General features: G+C 39.8%; 1 protein-coding gene across 6 annotated transcripts in view; it reads right to left on the reverse strand.

Annotated features, from left to right (window-relative positions):
* ZBTB20 (zinc finger and BTB domain containing 20) overlaps positions 1-21,469 on the reverse strand; it is a 449,521-nt gene that overhangs the window by 182,203 nt on the left and 245,849 nt on the right. The window contains exon 1 of one of the 6 annotated variants that reach the window (XM_018074638.2): positions 10,684-10,930. The exons of the other annotated variants lie outside the window; for them this stretch is intronic. The gene's annotated coding sequence lies outside the window, so the exon portion shown is untranslated. Of the gene's footprint in view, positions 1-10,683; positions 10,931-21,469 lie in introns of those variants that run through there. 6 annotated transcript variants of the gene reach the window in all.

Raw genomic sequence — 21,469 nt, forward strand, 5'->3', positions numbered from 1 at the left:
AGCTGGTGATTTAGTTGAAGTTCAGAGAGAGGTCTGCAGCACCAGGGAATGAAGAGAAACAGCTAACCCTTGCTGCTCAGTGCTGAAAAACGTTTGTGGTCAACTTAGGGGTTTGTATATGAAAAAAGAGAAGTTCACAGTTCTTTATGGTTCTAATACAAAACCAGATGAAACTCAGAGGTTTTGTCTATCTTTCACTTGAAGTTTTCAGGCTTCCAGGCAGTCAAACTGCATGCTGAAATTGAAGCAGGGGTAGGGACTGACAAGCCACATGGATTGAAACCAACAAAAATATTTGCAAAAATTGCAAAGCATTAAAACCACCAAATCTTACATGACTTTACTTATTGGTTATAAGAAATAGCAAGTACTTTAATATGGGTTGGACGTGATTTGGTACCGAGCTCAGTTCTGAAATCAATGTCAAAGCCTCCGAAAACTTCAATGAAAGACTGCTCAGCGCCAGCCTTTACGTACCGTCCTTGGGACTTATACTGGGCATGAAACCAGGGAAAAGGTGACTGGACTTTTCTGTATGTCACAGGTGACCAGCAGCATTTGAAGAGGGGCTATCTCCCTTGGTGTCAGAGAGACATGCTTGTTGATACATGTGCTGAATGAATCCTACTCAAAAGCAAGACAAAGGCGAGAAGAACGCTTCCTAGTTAATATCCCATGTGAGATATATTGGTGCCATTAAAGATCTTGGTCTTTTGCCAGGGACATGTTTCAAAGAACAGGATAATAACTCAAAATACAAATATTTTGACTGCTGCCCTGTGTTTCTTATATGCCTACTTTGTTAAGAGTAGAAAATGTTAGTCAAGAAATGATTCATTGCTTCAAGTCATATAATATGGAAGATGATGAAGGATGAATGGAACAGCCCACACATTGCCCTGGCCGCCTTTATAACCACATCAGAAATATATTAACAGAAGTGATACATTCAGTGGGGCAAGAGAGGACAAAAGGATACAGTCTGGGCCTGGAACTAGAGATGTTCATCCTACCCCTTTTTCTTTTGTTGGCTTTCCCATGTGGCCGTGAGCAAATCACTGCAGATTTCTAAGTCCCATCTTCCCTATCCAACAGCTGAAAATAACTCTGTGTAAGTACCTTGATGTTGGCTGAGACGCTCAATTCTTTAGCATCCAAGATTTTGTATATAAAGTTCTTCAAAGTACATTTTTTTTCTCATTTCCAGTTCCCCATACAGCAGACAGAGAACATAAGGGAATCGAGAGAGTTAAAAAAAAAAAATAAAATCCAATGCTTCCCTCTCCCTCAAATGGACCAGCAGCCTATAAACCAACTAGTTCTTCCTATTCCCAGAGGTGGCTTCCACAGAAGCATTTTCTTTTACTATGCATCCACTGTAGAGTTTCTTTTCTGCTTGGCTGGGCAATCAGGTATTCAGAGCATAATGTAAATGCTCAGAACACAGAGGCATGAAAACTTGCCAGACAGAAACTCCAAGCGAAGGATTAACATCTCCCCCCCGCCCTTCTCCGGCTCTCCCAGCCCCTCCTGCCCGCCCTCCCCGCCGCAGCCCGGCCGCGCTGCCAGCCTGACCCCGCTGGTGGCGGTGGGATGCCGGGGTGGGCACAGCCCCCCTGCCCGGGCGACGCCGGGCTCCCCGCACTCCGCTCGGCAGCCTCCGCGCTCCGAGCTTCATATTCCTCCTGTGCTTGCTGCTGATCTTTGCTTTTATATACTAAAAAAAAAAAAAAAAAAAAAAAAAGGCAAAACACAACAAAAAAACCTTTATTTCCTGCTTCGCCGCGGCGGCCCCGAGAATAGAAGCCTTGACACATCAAATTCTGGGAGCTCACCACTCACCAGGGCTGTGGTTCCTGGTCCAAGCAGTGACGAAGGAGAATCACCTCACAGTCTCTGGAGAGTGGCAGGGCTTGGCTGCGAAGCGCGCCCTGCGCCGATGGGCTTTTTGAGTTCGCTCTGTTCCAGAGCGAGTGCCGAGGCAGAGAAATTAGGGAGGGGAGAGGTGGGAAGGAAAATCACTGGAGCCTCTTACGATCAAACTTCCACTAAGCAAGAGGAAATGTCTTATAAATAAACAACAGCAAGAGAAACAAAAAAATCCATCCCGTCCTGCCAGAGGAATGTACATTATTGTCTCTCGACGGAAAACTTTACACCACACCAGAAAGCAAGAAAGCAGCCATGTCTCCTGAAGCCACCCTCCCTTGAGCGAGGGGGTGGGGAGGAGGAGGGCAGCGCGAACTTAAAAAAAAAATATTGGGAAGTTCATGCGATTTCCCAGTAGACAAACAAAACTGTCCAAATTCAACAGATGTCAGTATTCCAAGGTTTCACACAGTGCTGAATTTCTTTAGGTCTGATGATCATTGCTCCGCCATGAGGACACATTCAAGGAGGAAGGTCAAGGCAAGGGGAAGGAAGAGAAGGTCACAGTATATGCATCTGTGTGTGCAGATCTGTATGTATATATGTGTATATTTATTTATGCCTAATATTCACATTTTATGATTCATATTTATAAGCATATTTTTATATAGCTATTTTAAAACTTGAGGTAGATGAAATTCTCTTCTCTCATATCTCCCCATAATTTTTGAGATTTACAGGCCAGAGTTCCAAGGCCTTCATTCTCACCTCACGAGACTACAGGTGTAATCTACTTAAAACTAACACGTTATCATACTGCAGCTCACAAGTGACATGAGTTTGGTGATTTCAGTACAGTCCCTAGCTTTGCAAAAAACCTATTGCACGATTTGGCACAGCGCACAACAAATAGCAGTCTCTTCATGAGGAACTACAGATGGCAATTGGAAGAGTAATTCAAATAATTTATCAAGCCCATTTGGAGACCTAGAATGCGAGATGGCCCGAGTCTATGAGAAGCCAGTATGCTACAAGTCATTATTAGCGAGCTTATTAAACCTGTCTCGCCGTACAGCCGTAAAAGATCAGAGATTGCTGATGAGAACTGAGGTGCTTGGCAGTGCTGTGTCTTGGGTCCTGACTAGGAAACCAGAGTACAGGAGGTGAGGACCTTCTTCAGAGGAAAAGTGGGGTAAAAGACTAAAAGATCATGAGGTAACTGAAAATGGCTTGGCACAACCTGCACTTCAGTTCTAGGGCACTCCACATTTAAGATTGCGATGTGATGCTAAAAGTGCATAGTGCCCACCCCAAAATTCAGTTTACCAATTCTCAAAAAATTTGCCTAACCTGTTGAATTCCTGAGGACTACCATATTCACAGGACACAAATGAAAACATATTTTTTAAACTAATTAGTTTTACACCTGTGCATTGTTGCTGTTGAAATATTGCTATCATAGACTTTTGCTAGCAACAACCAGTCTACAGTGCAGGTGGATAAGGCAGAGACAAGCTTAAGATTGAAGTATGTTTGAAAATAAAAGCCTTTAATGCAAAATTTATAGTAAATCACAGTTTCTTCAGGCTCAGATCTTTAGGAGAAGCTATTGTTAAAGCATTTCGAGATCTACAATACCAAGGTGATCTTAATAAAATAAAAGGAGGCATTTTCAAGAGATTTCTTAAGACAGAGCAGTAGAAGTGACATCACTGAAACAGCACCAGGGGAGCTGTGTGAAGGACGTGAGTCTCATTAATCTTACCAGATTAATTGGCAAATTGTAAATCTGATCATCTAGCTCATACATGCTGGTACCAAAGAGGTCCTTAACCTGGAAGGACACTGGGTGACAGAGAAGCTGTTGGCTGATCTGACCTCACCAAGAAAGGCTTTGCTCATTTACAAATCAGCTCAGCATTCACCTTTCTCGCTACGTTTATGTTTACCAGCATTGCCAGAAATATTTAAGAAAACTGAGACTAATGTGAGCTCTTGCAAGTGAAACCTTATTAGTGAGAGGTGTCCAGAGAGCCAGGTGCTCAGAGAGGAGAGTGGTGCACAAATGATAATGGAACAGAATTTGAAATAGAAATTCCTGTTTGTGACGAGGAAAACCTTTAACATTTCTAAGCAGGAAACACAATTAGCAAGCTGATCAACTGACCTCAGGTTCCCAATACCTTAGCTGCCTTTAGGTAATTTACGTAGATGGAAGTGGGGGCAGTATATGGCCTTATGTTTAATAAGTCATTTGCTAAACAGTCCAGAGATCAATAGCAGACATTAAATTAAGTACTCTGGCATTCTTATTATTTAGTATCATTAAGCATTAGGGATGCTGTACTGTAAACACAGGGTACAGAGAACTAAATGAAATCTTCTATTTAAAAAAAAAAAAAGCCTGTGGAATTTCTGAAATTTAGACTAGATAAAAAAACATGCAGCAAACGGATTAAAATCTCAGTAAATTTCATGTGTCTGCCTGTCAGCTCAGACTATTTCCATTACAGACTTCAGGAGGCTGAACTGTGCCATTCTTGTTTCACTAGCATTAACAGTGGCCGCAGCCTCAGAACTGCAAAATAATAAGAGTCAGGAGGACAATCATTTTCCTCAGATTTTTTATTTTGACATTTCCCATTTGTGCCCTTTTTCAAAGTTTTAATTTGGTAAAGGCACTTTTCAGCCTGTCTTTTAACAGGTCACTAATAACTTGGGATGCAAGATCTCATATTTCATTTTTTGCTGCTGCCACCACTAAATATTTCATTTACCTTGAGTACAGCAGACCACTCTGGAAGGTTTATTTCTTTTTTTTTTTTTTTTCCACACCACTCTGGAAGGTTTATTTCTTTTTTTTTTTTTCCACAATACTGTTCACAGACTAGTTTTTGTGATTCTTTATTTGCATTAGGTTAGTTTCATCCTACCGTTTATTTGTTTTTTTTTTTTTTTTCCACAATACTGTTCACAGACTAGTTTTTGTGATTCCTTATTTGCATTAGGCTAGTTTCATCCTACCTGCTTAAGTAAATTAACAGACTGCCTACAGAAATATTTTCATTCTTTAAGTAGCTTGGTGAGGCAACTGTACTAATGTTCCTTCTTCTTGAGACCTGTATGCAAATAACTGGGAGTCTCGGAGGTGGTACCTTATTATAACACAAGCTTGTTCCATAAAATATTTTTTAATATTCATAACTGTGTTACATACACAAATATAAACGTGTACATCTGTACATACACACATACATATAAATAAAATCATCAGAGTTTTATTTCTGCCCCCTACTTGGCTGTTAGCCCTTGAACTAGAAGACTCAATGCTTTCAATTCTGCATATGTGCACACACACAAAATACAAAGCTAAACAGAAGCATTTTAAAAACAACAGTATGACCTAAGGGTTTCTCTGCCTGCCGTATACCAGTCTAGAGAGGACAAGCTTCAAAAAGGCTGATGCTTTCCCCATCTCAGCAAAGACAGAGAGAAGAACCCCAGCAGATGCAAGAGAGTGCTTGGAGACCCTGACTTTTCTCTCCTCCCCTCTATGCATCTGTCCATGCAACTAAACCTCTGCGCTTAGAGACAGGCCATGCTGTGACCAGACCTTGGGAGCAGCTGCAGATAAGCACATGGAGGTTAATTCTGCTTTTTGCTCCATTAACCTCTGCTCCACCTTTGTGACACCCTCAAGGAGGAAAGACTGCGAGACGGTGTGGACAGGGGAGCCAGGCACGTGCCGTCAGCCGGGCAGCACTGAAATGGGAGTCATACCATGACAGGGCTGCCTCTGGATCCCAGGCTTCACAGCATTCAGAGACTAGTTTCCTTTGCTCCTGCCAGTTCTGCCTCACCACTGAACACTTGCAGGATGCAAGTATTCCCCTTCTCTGCAAGGCAAGCTTCATTGCAGTTCCCTGCAGCCTTTCCCTCTGCTATATGTTCCTCTCTATGGGAGGAGATGCACAGCCTTTGGCAGTGGGTGCAAACAGACGAGATAAACAAAAAGAGATGAATTAAACCTAGTGGAAAAGTCTTCCCCAGATGTAGTGTCTCCACCTATAAATACAGATTCTCCTGGTGTCCTCCAGATGCAAACACAGAGTTGAGATTTTCGTTGTTTTCTTGTTTAGTACAAAGCAATTAAAATGTAAAAACTGCTCAAAATCTTCCTTCATTTAAAAAAAATAGGTCATGGACACAGAAGCGGTCAGTCATGGTTTGGAGTGGGCAAGCAAACAATTTTCATTTGATTGTGCTCTTGTTTTTGTAACTAGCTTTTCTGCTGTGACCTGCTATACTTACCCTGTCTGCTGTGCTAACCAGCAACATGCCTTTTTAATCTGCCTTCCTGGGGTCTGCATTTGATTACAGCATTCATGTTCTATTTAGATTCTTTTGAATCATGCCCTGTGGTGCTAGCACGAAAGGTGTTATTTATAAAATGAAATTCTGTTGTATTGCAACTTGGATTCAAAGAGGACAAGCAATATTAAATACTTACTTTATTTAATAATATCTTGGATTTATTAACTCAATTTCGTTACAAGATTAGAGATGGTAACCTGGAGGGGGTTATTAACTAATAAACAGGCTTCAGGCAACTCTGCCCTATATAAAATAAAATAAAAATACATATATATGCATTTAAATTACTTCTATTTTGAGGGCCCAGATATACACCTCTGGCTCAAAAGAATAGGTTTCTTGATAAATATGGTTGCAGGGAGCTCTAGGCTGGAACCCACTAAGCTCACAGTCCCTTTAGGACAGTGGGAATCCATATTCAACAGTTATCCCAAGCGACTGACCATGTTTAGGTGCTTGCATCCCACGTGGGATGAAGTCTACCACTCAGCTGTGACAGAACTGGTGAAAACTGCAGTTACTTCAAACCACTGTGGGCAGCACACCAGAAACCACGAAACTCTGCTAACCCATCTGACCCTCCTTGACTTGCCCAACATTACAAGGCTCATATTAGTGAGCTATTCCACGGCTCTTACTTTCCCAGCATCAGTCCTGGATGTGCCACAGGCGAAGCACCTCAAGCATTTGGGGAATCTCGCAGGCAACATGCTATATCTCCCCAGAACAATCTCCTAAGCTATCAAAGAGCTTCTCTTTCCAGAAGACAAGGGGACAGAAGGTTCCTGACTGTGTACCTAGTATGATATGAATCTGTATTCTGATACTTAGCTATTCATGACTACTTAGACAACATTTAAAACCAGTGCATATTCTATTCAGTCAGATATCGCATGACTGGCAGCTGAATTTAACTGCAATCTCTTCACCTAGTAAGCTCAAGCACACTTGCTGGCATCTCAGGTTAGAAAATTCACAGAAGGTTCAAAGCTTCTCAAGAGTACAAGAACACCGAGATGCATTTTTTTGTCCATTTCCTAAATAAAACTAACAAATGCTAATACACTATTAAATGCCTCTTCTCTGAAACACTCTACGACAAGATGTAGCTTATGTGACTTTGAACCTGTCAGGTCCACAATAAAGGCTGAGTCTGACAGGGGAAAATAGCGCAGTATCAATGTCACAGATACTACAGGCTGGGAATTCCCACTTGGAGGTGCATGGCTGCTAAAAGCTTTCACCCCACATCTGTTGCATAGTTAGCTGTGAGTCACCTGCAGTCAGCTTCATTAGACCTGAAGTGTCACTCAAATAAGACAAGCTATTGCTAGAAGAGATCTCAGATTTTTAGGCATTTGATAGATTAAAAGGAAAGTGTCATGATATGTTAAATGGATATTCAAATACTTTAGGTCTCAGTTTTCATCTACTTACAGATCGCATGCCTTTTCCTGAAGCTGGATGGTAGGCAGAGACCAAAAATAAAGGGCAATTTTTTTTTTACTCATGTGGTGTTGTTCATTGCAATGACTCAGTGAAGTATAAAATCCAATGCATGAAGATCATGAAAAGACAGAAATACTAACAAATTAAATCTGATCAGAAACATATTTGAGAGTGACCTCTAAAATTCAGGAGAGAACACCTACAGCATAGTGGTGCGCAGATATTCCCAAGAGAAACTGAGGTTAAGTAAAAGAACTGTATGGAGAAGAGGTTAATTTGGGTCAAAAACGAAGGGAGATTGAGAAACAGATTTATGGTAAAACTTTCAAAGGCAGAAGCAATAATTGCACCCACAAAAGGCATGTGCATCATTGCTGCAAACAAAAACACATGCTTGGACTCTCTACAGGCAATCTGGCATCTGTCTCTCATTCCCTCCCTCCTCCTGACCCTGAGACCTCTCTCTCTGGAATTTTGTTCCATGAATATTCCATAATGCTACACTCAGCTCCTATTTTCATGAAAAGTCATCATTAGCTAATAAGTGGAAGTTCACAGCATTACTGTCAATCAGTGGTTGGTTTCCATGAGAATGGAGACAGATCTCAACTAAGAAAAATAGTAAGGTTCAGGCACAAGTGATATTCTGTCTACATGTGTTATGTGTATATCACTTTGAAACTACTGAACTAACTTGTTTGGCATTTGATTTATTAGCAGACTCTCAAGGGTATCTACAAAATAAGCCAAGTTTAAACAACATTGATTTGGGTCATTTTGAAGTGAGGCAGAAACAAAATATATTATTTGGTATGTTAGGAATACTGCTATTTATTCTCATTCTCTCTTTGCTCACTTCTTTCTATATGCTTAAAACCCCATTAAGAAAAAGAGTGAATCTTTTTTCTAGCTGCCTTTTTTTTTTTTTTAAATTTCATCCCACCAGATCTCAAAGTACAACAGTTTCTATCCTAAAATAATTAGTGAGAGAAATTTATAACTGATACTGTGGATTATGAAAGGAAAAAAATTCTGTTTTATTGGTAAGAGCATGCTACTATTTCTGAATTGATGCAGTCTGTTTACAATGAACAGACCAGGTGAGTACATGATGTAAGGGCACAGGGTATGCACGGGGTAGAACTTTACAAAGGCACATTTATCTTTTACTATATTTACCCACTCATCAAAGTTTCTCCTCTAGAACTAAACAAGGTAAACAGTGCAAGAAAATAAGAAGCCAGTTATTTCCTTTTTAGGGGTCATTAACACCAGAAATGTTGTGAAATGTAGATACATTTCTACATTTCAAATGTTGTTAAAATTTAATACAATTGGGTCAATAGCTTTATAAGGAAATTCTATGAAAAGAAGGTAGTTTCATTCACTGTACTAGTTTTGCCCTTGTAATTTTAATATAAAGAAGGATTACATTTTAAAATATACCCCAAATTTAAGACTATTCATATAAAAGCCCCTGGTTTTACTTCTGATCAAATTAATGAAGAATGAGGTCACAGGCAATGAGAGAAACACCAGCAAACAAAAAACCATTTGACAGACATAGTTAAAATGCCTAATTCCATGCAGTTGCTTCAGTGTGACTGATCTCAGGAAGAATAAACTAGTTCTGCAGGGACAGACAGTCTGAGCAGTGAATGGAAAAACAAGGAAGAGACACTGGGGAGAGAACACCACTGGGTGAAGCCTGCACAAGCTAGAAATCACTTGGCCTCTCAAAGACCCACCAAGACATAAGAAGGATAAATGCAATGCCATCTGTATGCATTCTTCCAAGTCTCCACTCTCTTTCTATTTTTCTCAACCAAGAATCTCTCTGCATATATCTACCTAATGAAAAATTTATCTTCTTTTCCTCAATGAAAGTTTAAGAAAGTTCTGGGACAGATCTGTTTTGAAGTCAAACAAGAATCACATTATAGCCACATAGTGGAAGAATTTTCTCCCTCTTGGGGTAGTCTGTTTTTGCCCTCATGTGAGGTCAGCCTTTGAAGCACACTCACATAGCTCTAAAATATAATGTGAGAGTTCTCTAATTAAACAGACACTAATATAAAACTGATACTTGGTTTCCATACTGAGATTCATGTATGCACCGTATGAAGCTGAAGGACCTGGGTCCAACACAGTTGTAATCCTGTTTCGCAGTATCTGGTGAAACCCAAATTTACATTTTTTTTCCTAGCATGTTTTCATCCAGCATTCTGTAGAAGGACTGAGGCCCATTACAGCCATATTACATGGTAGAACAAACTGGTCTGACCCCAGGCAAAGACTTTATCCTCTCTGTGTCTCAGTTTCCCCGGGTGTCAGGCTGGAAGGGTCATTCTTTTCCACTTAATAGGGAAGCTTTGGGAATTATCTACTTAACATCCAGATAAAAAAAGGCTCAGAATGGTAGGGCTGAGCAAGCAGGCTTGCTGCATAACATGGCTGTTGCCAGCAGGCAGCAGGTATCACAGATCTCATGAAAGATCACTCGTCGATTTTAAGTTACGTTCATTTTTGTGCCTGTTCTGTAGCCCCTAGAGATTAAATACAGCTGAGTGCTATTATACAGTTAGCTCCAGCGAATGAAAAATATACTCTTTTAGCAGTTTTATTCCTTTATCAATTACTACTTTAAGAGACTTGTACTGTATTATTTTATATTGGCCAGTTGTAAAAATAATTTATTCCCTGAAGAGTTTTATTCCTTTAACATTTCAAATTTTTTTGTTCAATGTTTACCATGTGACCATTTTTGACAAAGAGTGAAAGGAATACTTTATTAAAGGAGCTAATATAGTTCCTTTTCTTATGCACATTTTGACCATTTTTTAAAATAAAAGATCTGGATGGGATTTCTAGTAACGCAGAAAATCTAGTAAACTTTTTTTTTCTTGCAAGTTTCTTTGCATTGCTGTATTGTCATCATGAGGGAGAAAAAAGGAAATCCTGTCCAGATTTCTGATAAAGCAGCAGACCTACCTACAGAGGACCAAACCCACTTTCCTCCCTTCTTCTATGTACATCTTTTTTCTTAAGCTTGCTCCTACCAAGGACTGCATAGAATAAAGATGAGTTCCTTACAGACTAGAAGCCCAGTAGAAGAGCCATTGTGATGAAAACCTGTCAAGCAAGTACAGAGCCACTACAGAACTAGCAGGAAAGCTTGCTCAAGCATTATTCAATGACTGACATTGACAGGTAGCTCTGTGACTTAGTTTTCTCTGTAAGTAGCTCAAACCATAACGAAAAGAACTGCCATGATGAGGAGGATGTCCAGTTGGATTGAAAGGCCAAACCTATGCTGCATTTGAGAACACCATATCATGGAGGCAGGAACCCAGGTCATGTTCAGCAGAGGCCTGTGACATCACAGAAGAGGGTGACATCATTACATATGCCTCACTTATGGCCATACATAGTACAGAATCAATTAAGGATGAAGCCATCTGGGATGAAGTTCATCTAAGGATGAAGAGGAGAATGAACAGGGTGTGCAACAGAGCAGAGCTGGCATTTGAGCACTGCCGAAAGAGAGCTAAGCTTTTGTGGAGACAGTGTTGCATAGACTCATAAAACCTTTGCTGCTCAACAGAAGATGTTGATTTCATTGCCAATTCATAATTCAGATCAGATGATGAAGGATTTCCTGAGGTTCGCAAGCCCTGTTAACGATGGGGGGCCCAGCTCAGACTAACCCTGGAGCTGTTAAAGTGAAAACATGCTGTATACAAGGTTTTGTTCAACTTCAGCACCAACCCTGAAGGCACTGAAGACTCACCTGAGTTTTGCTTTGGGCTACTAAACTCAAGTAGACTTTAGGAGAAAAGACTGGCTAAGCTCAAGCCAGCACCTTTCATAAGCAGTCCTCAGAGCAGTTTACAAAGGGATTTCCTATTTTATGAGGGCAAAACTAGTACAGTGAGGAGGAAAGCCTTGTTCAAGAGCATTTAGCATAGCAGCAGCAGAGCAGGGAAGAACTTGGGTTACTTGTGGTCTAGGTCACCATACTTCTCACTAGACACAACATCTGAAGAAAATGAATATTACAAATTAGTAGTTTCAAATTAGTGGAGTTTCATACAACTCTAATCAGCAGCCACAGACACACCAGTCCCCCACAAACATCTACTGCTCAGTCACATAAGTTTATTCACTGGATGTGGATGAAAAGAAATCCTTCATTAACTGGAATGACTTGTGTCAATCTTTAGCCCTTTAAAAGACTGACTAATTTTAGATTTTTTGTGGTTAAATATATTCGTAAACTATTAAAACAGTCTCCTGGTACATGGAAAACATATGGTTTTAACAATGTTATTCCTTCATGAAGGCCTGTTTCTTCAAAGTTTCCTTTAGTTATACACTAAGCTTGTTTTTTGTTCAGAATGCTTACTTTTATAACTGTTTTTCCTCCTTTCCTCAGCTATTTACTGGAGTGATATATATGTGCATGAGTATACATATATATATATAAAACACATACTTTTATTGATTGAAGATGTAACGATATGGCTAATACATTAAAAAACAGGGAAGAAGACAGCCTTTTGAGACTTAAGCATAAATTCAGAAAGAATCTCTACATTTTACTGAGGCTACAGTCTACTAATGAAGAATTGTTTCCTCATCACTCCCAAAATATTAAGCTATAGTTGCTCTCATTTTTAACTATTTTCCCTGGGACTATTTTCCACGTTAGACTGTAATCACCATTTTTGGGTAGCTCTACAGCCACCCTGCATTTACCTGCCTTCTCTGATCCCAGCATACCTTCATTGCTACGATCTCAAGTTAGTTTGTGAACTTGAAAGAAACTGTGTTTATCTTGGGTATCTTGCTTGGCAATGCAGACTGCTGTTGGGTAAGCAGTTAATCTTAACCTTGTTTTGCACTTTATAGTTGAAAGGGAGAAGTACAGCAAAGAAGACTAGGCTAGTGTTAAGTGGGAAACAGTGATCCTTAACCAATGTTTGGAGCAGAATGTAAAACCAGGAACTCCATGAATTCCATCAGTCTTTGGTGGAGAAAAATTAAGGAGGCAAATTTTCAGCAGCCAGGTGGGTTACACTGAGCATCACTCGTTTGCTTCTGAAAGAACAGCAGGTCTGGCCTAACACCAGGGCTGAATAAATGAGAAATGGACAAGAACAATATTGGTTATATGTGAGAAGTAGGGTTGCTTTAAAGAAATTGAGAACCATGTCTCTAGGAAACACTGCTAGACCTATAGTTGCAAATTAGGGAAAGCAACTGAGAGAAATGAGTAAGCAGGATGGAACAGTAACAGAATTGGAAAAGGCATGGTGATGAAAGTGCAGGATGTAAGTTGAGTACTGTATTCTATTGCTGGATGAGAAAAAGCAAAAGCCAAACAAGTCCATATATTCATGTCAGATATTAGTTGCATTTCTTAATGAACTTCTGTGACATGCTCAAATACTATGATTGCAGAATGATAATCTATAAAACAGAATTGAAAACTATTTCAGGCTTGGGTTTTTTTCCTTGCATTTTACTGTTCTTTAGATTGAATTTCTTTTTTTCTGTGTGAATTTATGCTGCAAGGCTGGGACCGACTGATGTGTATGCATCTTGCTCGTACAAAGAAATCTAAACTATTGCTCATGCAAAAGACTGGATACAACTCAAGAGTTCAGAAGGAAACACTTATCCATGGAATTGAAATGAATAAATCAATAGATTTATGGCTCAAACAGTCTACCCAAGTAGCACAGTTTTACTTCCTTAGTAATGTAAGCTGCAGAATTTCACTGGGTTATGTCTGCATTCAATCCATAAGGCAAGAACTTCTTCAAATCGTGAAAACAGAAGGAAAAAAATAGATAAGAGAGAGATCAAGGAAATGAGAGCTTGACCTGTCATGGGAAAATAACTGTCAGTTAAGAAGAGGCAATGAAGGGAGAGCAACACTTGAAAGAATAGGTACCTCCACACTGAGTGGAGGTACTTGCAAAAGATCTAATAAATCTGTAAATCAAATGCAGAGAAAACTGCACTAGGACAGCAAGGGAGTAAGGAAAAATAAAGATGGATTCCTTTTATGCCTAAGAATGACCAAGGACACAGTAATTACAATACATACTTTTTAGGTGAGCACATCTGAACTACCATGCTTGAATTTTGACCCCTTGCTTGATATAAAACTAAGTTTCAAAAAGAGCAAAAGGAAAAATGAAGTTGGCCTCCAGAAGGGATGTTGGAAGAAGTGCTGCTTCCTTTATTTGTCCATGAAGGTTTTTTGCCACTCGTGCTAGAACAGCGTGAAGGACAATAATTTCGAGTGTAATGAAATGAGTGCCCCAATGTGAACACTTCCCAACAGGAGATCCATAACGCCTTGACAAACTGTAATGCCAGAACACTCTGCTATCACTGCTCTGTCCGGATACTGCCCTCAAATATTTGAGACATTCCTGGAATTAATAAATAAATGCTGATTTGGCCTGGCTGGTTGCTGCCTGGTATCCCTGGCTGGCACTGCCTTACAATGGATGGCATTGTTATGTTGCAGCAATTCTTTTGCTTTTCTTCTTAAATTTCCAGTGCCAGCAAGAGGAAGACTGATTAATTTCAACTAATGTGACTCTTGAAGCAAGATATGACTCATTTATGGGAACTTTTGTTGGATGCTTAGTCTATCAAACCATGCATACTTTAGATTATTTGGCTCTGTAGAGGATATGATCAGGCAGACACAACCATTTTGGTTGAACTCAGGTACACATTATTTTTGTACTGAAAAGCTGGACATGAACAAAAGTTATAGTGCAGCCTCACCTAAAGTCCATGACCAAGCCTTTCTGTGCTCTCTGGAAAGAGCTGCATAGTACAATATGTTTAACTTCTCAGAAAATGACAAAAAACAAGTAAAAAGGACAAAAAAATGTTTGTCAGTCCCAAGTCAGCGAAGCTGTAGTACTCAGCATTTGCTTTATGCAATATACATAAATGTCAGGTCACAATGCAAAACCTGGAAAAGAGAATATTTTCTCCTGTTATGCTTTCGCACCATGAAGCAGCCCATAACACATCACTTAACTTTGGGCTCCTTGCTGGACTAAACAGAATAATGTATTTCAAACCTTCCTTTAACGAATAAAAACTAAATGTAATACTACAGATATTGTCTCTACTTTTTAAAGCTCACTGATAGAGAGTGAAGTTTCAGGGAAAGTGCATCAGAATGCCTTTGGAAAACACCAGTCTAGGATCATAATGTTTGCTTTTCTATCCGTGTATTTCTACGACTAGCTTTCATTTGCAAAAATGCTTCTAAATGTTACTTAGTCAAGACTCACAATGGTTGAAATGGGAAAACAGTGGCACAGGGCTGCTGTGATCTACTCAAGGCCACAGAAGGAAAACATTGTCAGAGACAACACTGTTAGAAACCAGGATTAGCAGAAAACTTTCTTATATCTGAAACGTGCTTTCATTATCATAGAAATAACTGCTCAGATCACCCACACTTCTTTAAGACAAATGCAGTCCTGATCCTATTATTTAAAAGTGTCTGGAAAGAGGAAGTTTGCAAAGTGGATATATGTAACATGCACGATCCTTTTACAGGGAAGACAGAAGGACTGCTATGGGTATTCCAATTACCTTCAAACCTTCACTACTAAGTCATTTGAATTGAAACTGCTAAATATAGAGTTTCCTTTGGGTGCATGTAGGTACACCTGAATACTTTCATGTATTTATACATAAACTATATATATAATACATCTACATATACAATATAAAGTGACTAACAAACAATTCATTGGCATGGTAGCAGCACTGCACACTTGGGACTTGCAAACAACTAGAAAGCATTGAAGCAGTGCTCCTGCTGTCTGGGCAGGAAGAATAGCAATTATATGCCCTCCTCTCACATCAATATCTTAACAGTCTCACTAGCAGTCTAGTCCCATATAGTGCTCAGAGGAATCCATATAGGGTTTCTTTGAGAGAACTATTCTTTTCCATCTCCTGGCCAGACAGTTAAGTTGCCCCTATCAAAGAGTTCAAGTAGGAATGATGTGTGTGTAGGTAAGAGGAACTGTACTACGACCTGAAGCTGAACCAAGAGGCTCTGGGTTCTTGATTCATATGTTTGTGGGTTCTGCTACCATGTCATAGGAGAATTTTGTGTTTCCACTTACCTATTTATTAGAAAAGGAATGAAAATAATTACCCATAGTACTTGGGAGACTCAAAGTCTTGATAGGTATACATGTACATTCGTGTCATGCATAAAGTCTCCTGAATAACACGGAGATATATGGGGGTATATGCTCCACTTAGCCCTGTCCTCCCTCTCCAATGGAGGTCAAGAGCATTCATCTACAAGAAAAGGTATAAAACCAAAGCAAGCCTCCTGTCATACCTTCCCAGAATATTCTCCTTCCCTTCAATGATTTAGCTGAGATACCAAGTCATTTGGAAATAAAGGGTAACAAAAAAATTTAAACACTCTGGAAATAGGGAAGATTTCCCTGAATTAACACTTATGCTGTGTTAAGCCTGATCACTGTCTGAGTTAAAGGTCCATTTCAATCAATCAATATTGGCTCAGGGAAAACCCAACTGGAAAGCTCAAATTAGAAATGAAGACCAGCTATCATTTTTTAAAACACATCCAAGTGTGGCAATATTGGATAGTGTTCAACTCACTTATTGTAGCCATCTGTAAAGTCTGCATTTATCCAGGTACCTTGCTAACCCTAATAGGACAGAGGAATCTGTCCTATCATAACAGGACTATCAAAAGAGGGGAATAATTCACACTCTGGAAGGGCTCATTTATCTTAACTTGTTTTAGAGAAAAATCTAAAATCCTCACTTTCAGGTTTCCAAAGTTAAGCAGGAAGGATTTTTACCCTTAGCTGCAACTTTGACTCTGCCAGCTCACAAAATAGTGGTGACTTAGACCCAAATGCTGGATTTCTGAACTTCAGAGCTTGGAGGAAGTTTAAATCCCAACTCACACCAAACTTGTCAGACTTTTCCTGTATGCACATGCTCCTCTTTTCCTGCAGGGGAGGTGTGTGTTGGGGGAACTCCTCTGCTGTAAACTGGTACTCTTTTTTTTCCTTCTCATGTGATGACGGTCTCAGTACACAGATGAGAAGACCAAAACATTTGGGATCCCTTCCTCTGTATCTACAAAAAGGATTTATGTATGAATCCCATTAATATTAGCAGAAGTATTGTGAAGAAATCTGCACTAAGAAGAGAACATGACCCTAAGTTTAAAAAAAAGTCGAAGTTCAGACATCTGGGGATCCCTGTCACAAAGACAAACAAAGTAGTAAGGAATGCAGCACAATTTATTTGCTGAACAACAGGACATCTAGCCTGATAAACTCAAGTTGCCTTGATTCAGAAGCAGAAACTATAACAAGTTAAACACTTGCAAGGTGGTTTTGCTTTCTTTTATCATTTGTTTGGATATTCAAAAAAAAAGAAACTGGAATAATGGACGCTAATAATGTTCACACAGAAGGGAAAGCAACCCAATTCCCTTCATTGTTTTAAGTACAACAGAGAGTAATGCTATTCCCATTAGAAGAAATGGATCATGAAGCTACTTTTCAGTTTGTCCAATCTTTGCTGCACTCAAAAGAAAGGTACAGAGAGGATCCCTAAGCATACTTTCCTGTTTTTCTCATTCCACCTGGAAAAGAAGGACGAGACTGTGCACAAGGTACTCCCAGTACATCCAAAGGCACTGCCTGTGGAGTTCTGCAGTGAATTGTCTGCCTACAGGGAAACCTTAGGAAAAGCTTTTAACAGATTCCTGCAAGAAGAATTAAATAGTTCTTCAGAGAAGAGATGGAAAGAGAAAAAAAAAAATCTTTCCATACCCAGCACCTGCTCCAGCCTCATATAACTGGATGATTATAGCATTCCTGTCTTAAATCATTCTCAAAAGGGGACCAAGTTTAAACTTTACAAACCTCAAACCCTAATTTAACCAAATAAAATACCACTCAACCCCACTGAATGTTTTATATGAATTTTAAATAAAGGAGGTAAGTTCTTCTTGAGTGAGGCATCATATTTATTTTGACTTTAGACCTAGCTCAAATCCTGCAACTCTCTGAATAAGAAAGAAAGAAAAATAAGAGTATTTTAAGTGCACTTGCCAGATTCCAAACTGGGTAAATACAATTTGCTCATTTCAGTCCATTTTGCAGTTTCAACAGTCTAACTTCTCCCTCTCTATTTTAGGTTAGTAATGCACTTGTTTCTTATTCCAAAAGGAGGTCTTGTTTTTTTGAAGTAGATGATAAGATTCCTGTGCAGTTTCTTTAAAAATTTAAAACACTGATTATGAAAACATGCACTCACATATTCTTAGCTTACAGCTGGTTAGCTATTCCCCTGAATTTTTAGTCCTACAGGACTAGTCACACACTTCAATAGCAAGCAGTTATAAGTATTCACAAGAGTTTATAAGTTCCATCAGAATTTTTTCAGGTAAACAAACCTACCAAAATTCAAAATACTAATACCAGAGTTTATATTACTGCTCTGAAAATATAACAAATATATAACATAAAATGCATATGTAAGGTAAATATTGCAATATTTACAAATGCAGTTCCCAGCAGAACTGAGATATCCCAAAACCAATGACATTGTCAAATTCCAGAAGAAACAAATCTTTCTGAGCCATATATATTGCAAATTGCAGTACACATCATGTAATTTTTATAATTCTTATTGGTAGCTTGTCATGTTGTTAGTACTTTTTACATCAAAAAGTACTATTGATCAGAACATCTGTTTTTATATTATATCCTTTTTAAACAAGAACACAGACTGTTTTCAATAGTACTCAGCTCAGAGGTACCTGCATATGCAGCCCAGACTGAGGCATACAGGTGTTAATGGAAGCATTCCCACTTAGATAAATGGGTTTTGATGTAGGCTTATTGGGAAAGTTCCTGGAGCTGTAACAATAATTGCACTGAAGCCAATGAAAGTTCTGAGTGTGCCATTACATGAGAAAGAAATAGGTCCACATGGGCTTGTACAAATTAGAAATAGTCTAAACGGGCTGCAAATCTCCAGCTGATACCTTAATTTGGATTTTTAAACTAGAAATTCCTTCATCTGCTTTTCATATAGCAACATCTTTGTTTTGTCCTGCCTTTCAGTCAGAAATCTGGTCACATACATGGTCAAGACCAGAAACATAAAAATTCAGCATTAAAATCTGAAGCACTACTTGCTTCTTTCTTGGGCAGAACTCCCTCTGAGATCTATAAGAGAGTATGGGCTAAAAAAAGCTGCTGAGAATTTATCTTACTCGAATAACAGATGACATATTATGACACGGTCCTGTGACAGTCCGCCCAAACTGGAAGAACTGACATACAAAAGGATTTCTTCCATGACCTGCCAAATGCACTTTGACCTCATTTTAGTAATTTCCTTAGGTCTTTTGCTGGAATTCAAAACAGTCCTAAAGTCCATTGTCAAAAATACAGCCACCTTACAGTGCTTCACTTTTAAATCTCAGGAAGACATCCATGTACCTAAACTGTTCTCCTAACTCTGCCAAATACTTTGTCCAGTAAAATGATACAAAAGGACTGATTTACAGGCTAGGCACTACATTTTACTGCTGAAATTATGTATTTCTAAACATCCATAAATAATATTAAGACTAACTTAAAACCAGTGCACATTACTTATTTCGTTTTCTTTAAGAAAATATACAGTTCACAGAAATTACTGTATATCCCAACAAGCTCTTAAAGTAGGCATTATCTCCAAAGTTACACAGTAAGAATGTCACAGTATTTTGTTGAAGTGTATGTTGCACTTTACATTAGATGTTACACAAAGAGTCCAGGCTAGAAAATATTTGTGTGGATAGTGGATCACAAAAAAAAAATTACAAAAGCAACAGAAAATCATATGTAAAACAAATAATTCATCTGCTACTGGATGAATAGATTAAGTGTAGTTCTGGAGATGAGAATGATGTCTAATCTGCAAAGGGAAAAGGCCTGAAGTAAACAGAAAACTTCCACATACATCTTATTTCTCTGTATCAGAGTGATCTATTAGGCTATGGAAAAGAATTTCTGGGAACAAAGTATCTCTACATTGTGAAGAAAATTCTCTAGAATAAGATAATAGGGTTTCCACTATTTTTCTCTTTGTACCTTTCCTGTACACAGTTAAAAACAAGCCTACCAGCACCTGGAAGCTATGCTACCTGAAGAAAAATTCCAAAAAAAAAATAAAAAAATCATAGAATTATTTAAACTGGAAAAGACTTTAAAATCATTGAGTTCAACCATTAACGCAGCACTGCCAAGCTCACCACTAAACCATGTCCCCAAGTGTCACATACACATGTCTTTTAAATACATCCAGGGATGGTAACTCCATCACTTCCCTGGGCAGCCTGTTCCAGGGCTTGACAGCCCTTTCAGTGGAGAAATTTTTCCTAATATCCAATCTAAACCTCCCTTGGTGCAACTTGAGGCCATTTCTTGTCCTGCTGCTTGTTACCTGGGAGGAGAGGTTGATCCCCATCTTGCCATAACCTCCCTTCAGGCTATTGTAGAGAGTGATAAATTCTCTCCTGAGCCTCCTTTTCTCGAGGCTAAACACCCCCAGCTCCCTCAGCCACTCCTTGTAAGACACATGCTCCAGACCCTTCACCAGCTCCATTGACCTTCTCTGGAGACCCTCCAGCACCTCAAAGTTTTTGTTGTATTGAGGGGCCCAAAACTGAACACAGGATTTGAGGTGTAGCCTCACCAATGCCGTGTACAGGGAGAGAATCGCTTCCCTGGTCCTGCTGGTCGTGCTATTGCTGACACAAGCCAGGAAGCTCTCGGCATTCTTGGCCACTTGGGCAAACTGCCGGCTCATATTCGGCTGCTGTCAACCAGCACCCCCACATCCTTTTATGCCAGGCAGTTTTCCAGCCACCTCCAGCCTGTAGCACTGCATGGGGTTGTTGTAACCCAAGTGCAGGACCTGGCACTTGGGCTTGTTGAACCTCATACAATTGGTCTCAGCCCACTGATCCAGCCTGTCCAGACCCCTCTGTTGAGCCTTCTTGCCTTCTTACGTTCCAGCAGATCAACATTCCTTGCCCTACTCGGTGTTGTCTGCAAACTGACCGAGGGCACACTTGATTGTCGATGAAGATAAACAGGGTTGGACCCAATACTGAGCCCTGGGGAATCCCACTAGTGACTGACCACCAGCTGGATGTAACTCCGTTCCCCAACGCTCTCTGGGACAGGCAATCCAGACAGTTCTTTATCCAATGAACAGTGCACCTGTCCAGGTCAGGACAGTCTCTCCAGGAAAATGCTGCAGGAAACGGTGTAAAAGGTTAAATTTACTAAAGTCCAGGTAAACAACATACATAGTCCTTCCCTCATCCACTAGGCGGGTCACCCTGCCATAGAAAGCAATCAGGTTGGTCGAGCAGGACCTGCCTTTCCTAAACCCATGTTGGTTGGGCCTGATCCTCCAATTGTCCTGCACGTGCCACGTGATGGTACTCAAGATGATTTGGTTCCATCCATAACCTTCCCCTGCACTGAGGTCAGACTGACAGACCTGTAGTTTCCTGGATTCTCCTTCCAACCCTTCCTCTAGATGGGTATCACACTGGCCAATCTCCAGTCAATTGGGATCTCTCCTCTCAGGGGACAGCAGCCAGGACTGCTGATATATGATGAAAAGTGGCTCGGTGAGCACTTCAGCCAGTACACCC

The sequence above is a fragment of the Manacus vitellinus genome, unplaced genomic scaffold (genome assembly GCF_001715985.3).
Source record: "Manacus vitellinus isolate BGI_N305 unplaced genomic scaffold, ASM171598v3 scaffold_28_pilon, whole genome shotgun sequence".
In the NCBI taxonomy this organism is placed as follows: domain Eukaryota; kingdom Metazoa; phylum Chordata; class Aves; order Passeriformes; family Pipridae; genus Manacus; species Manacus vitellinus.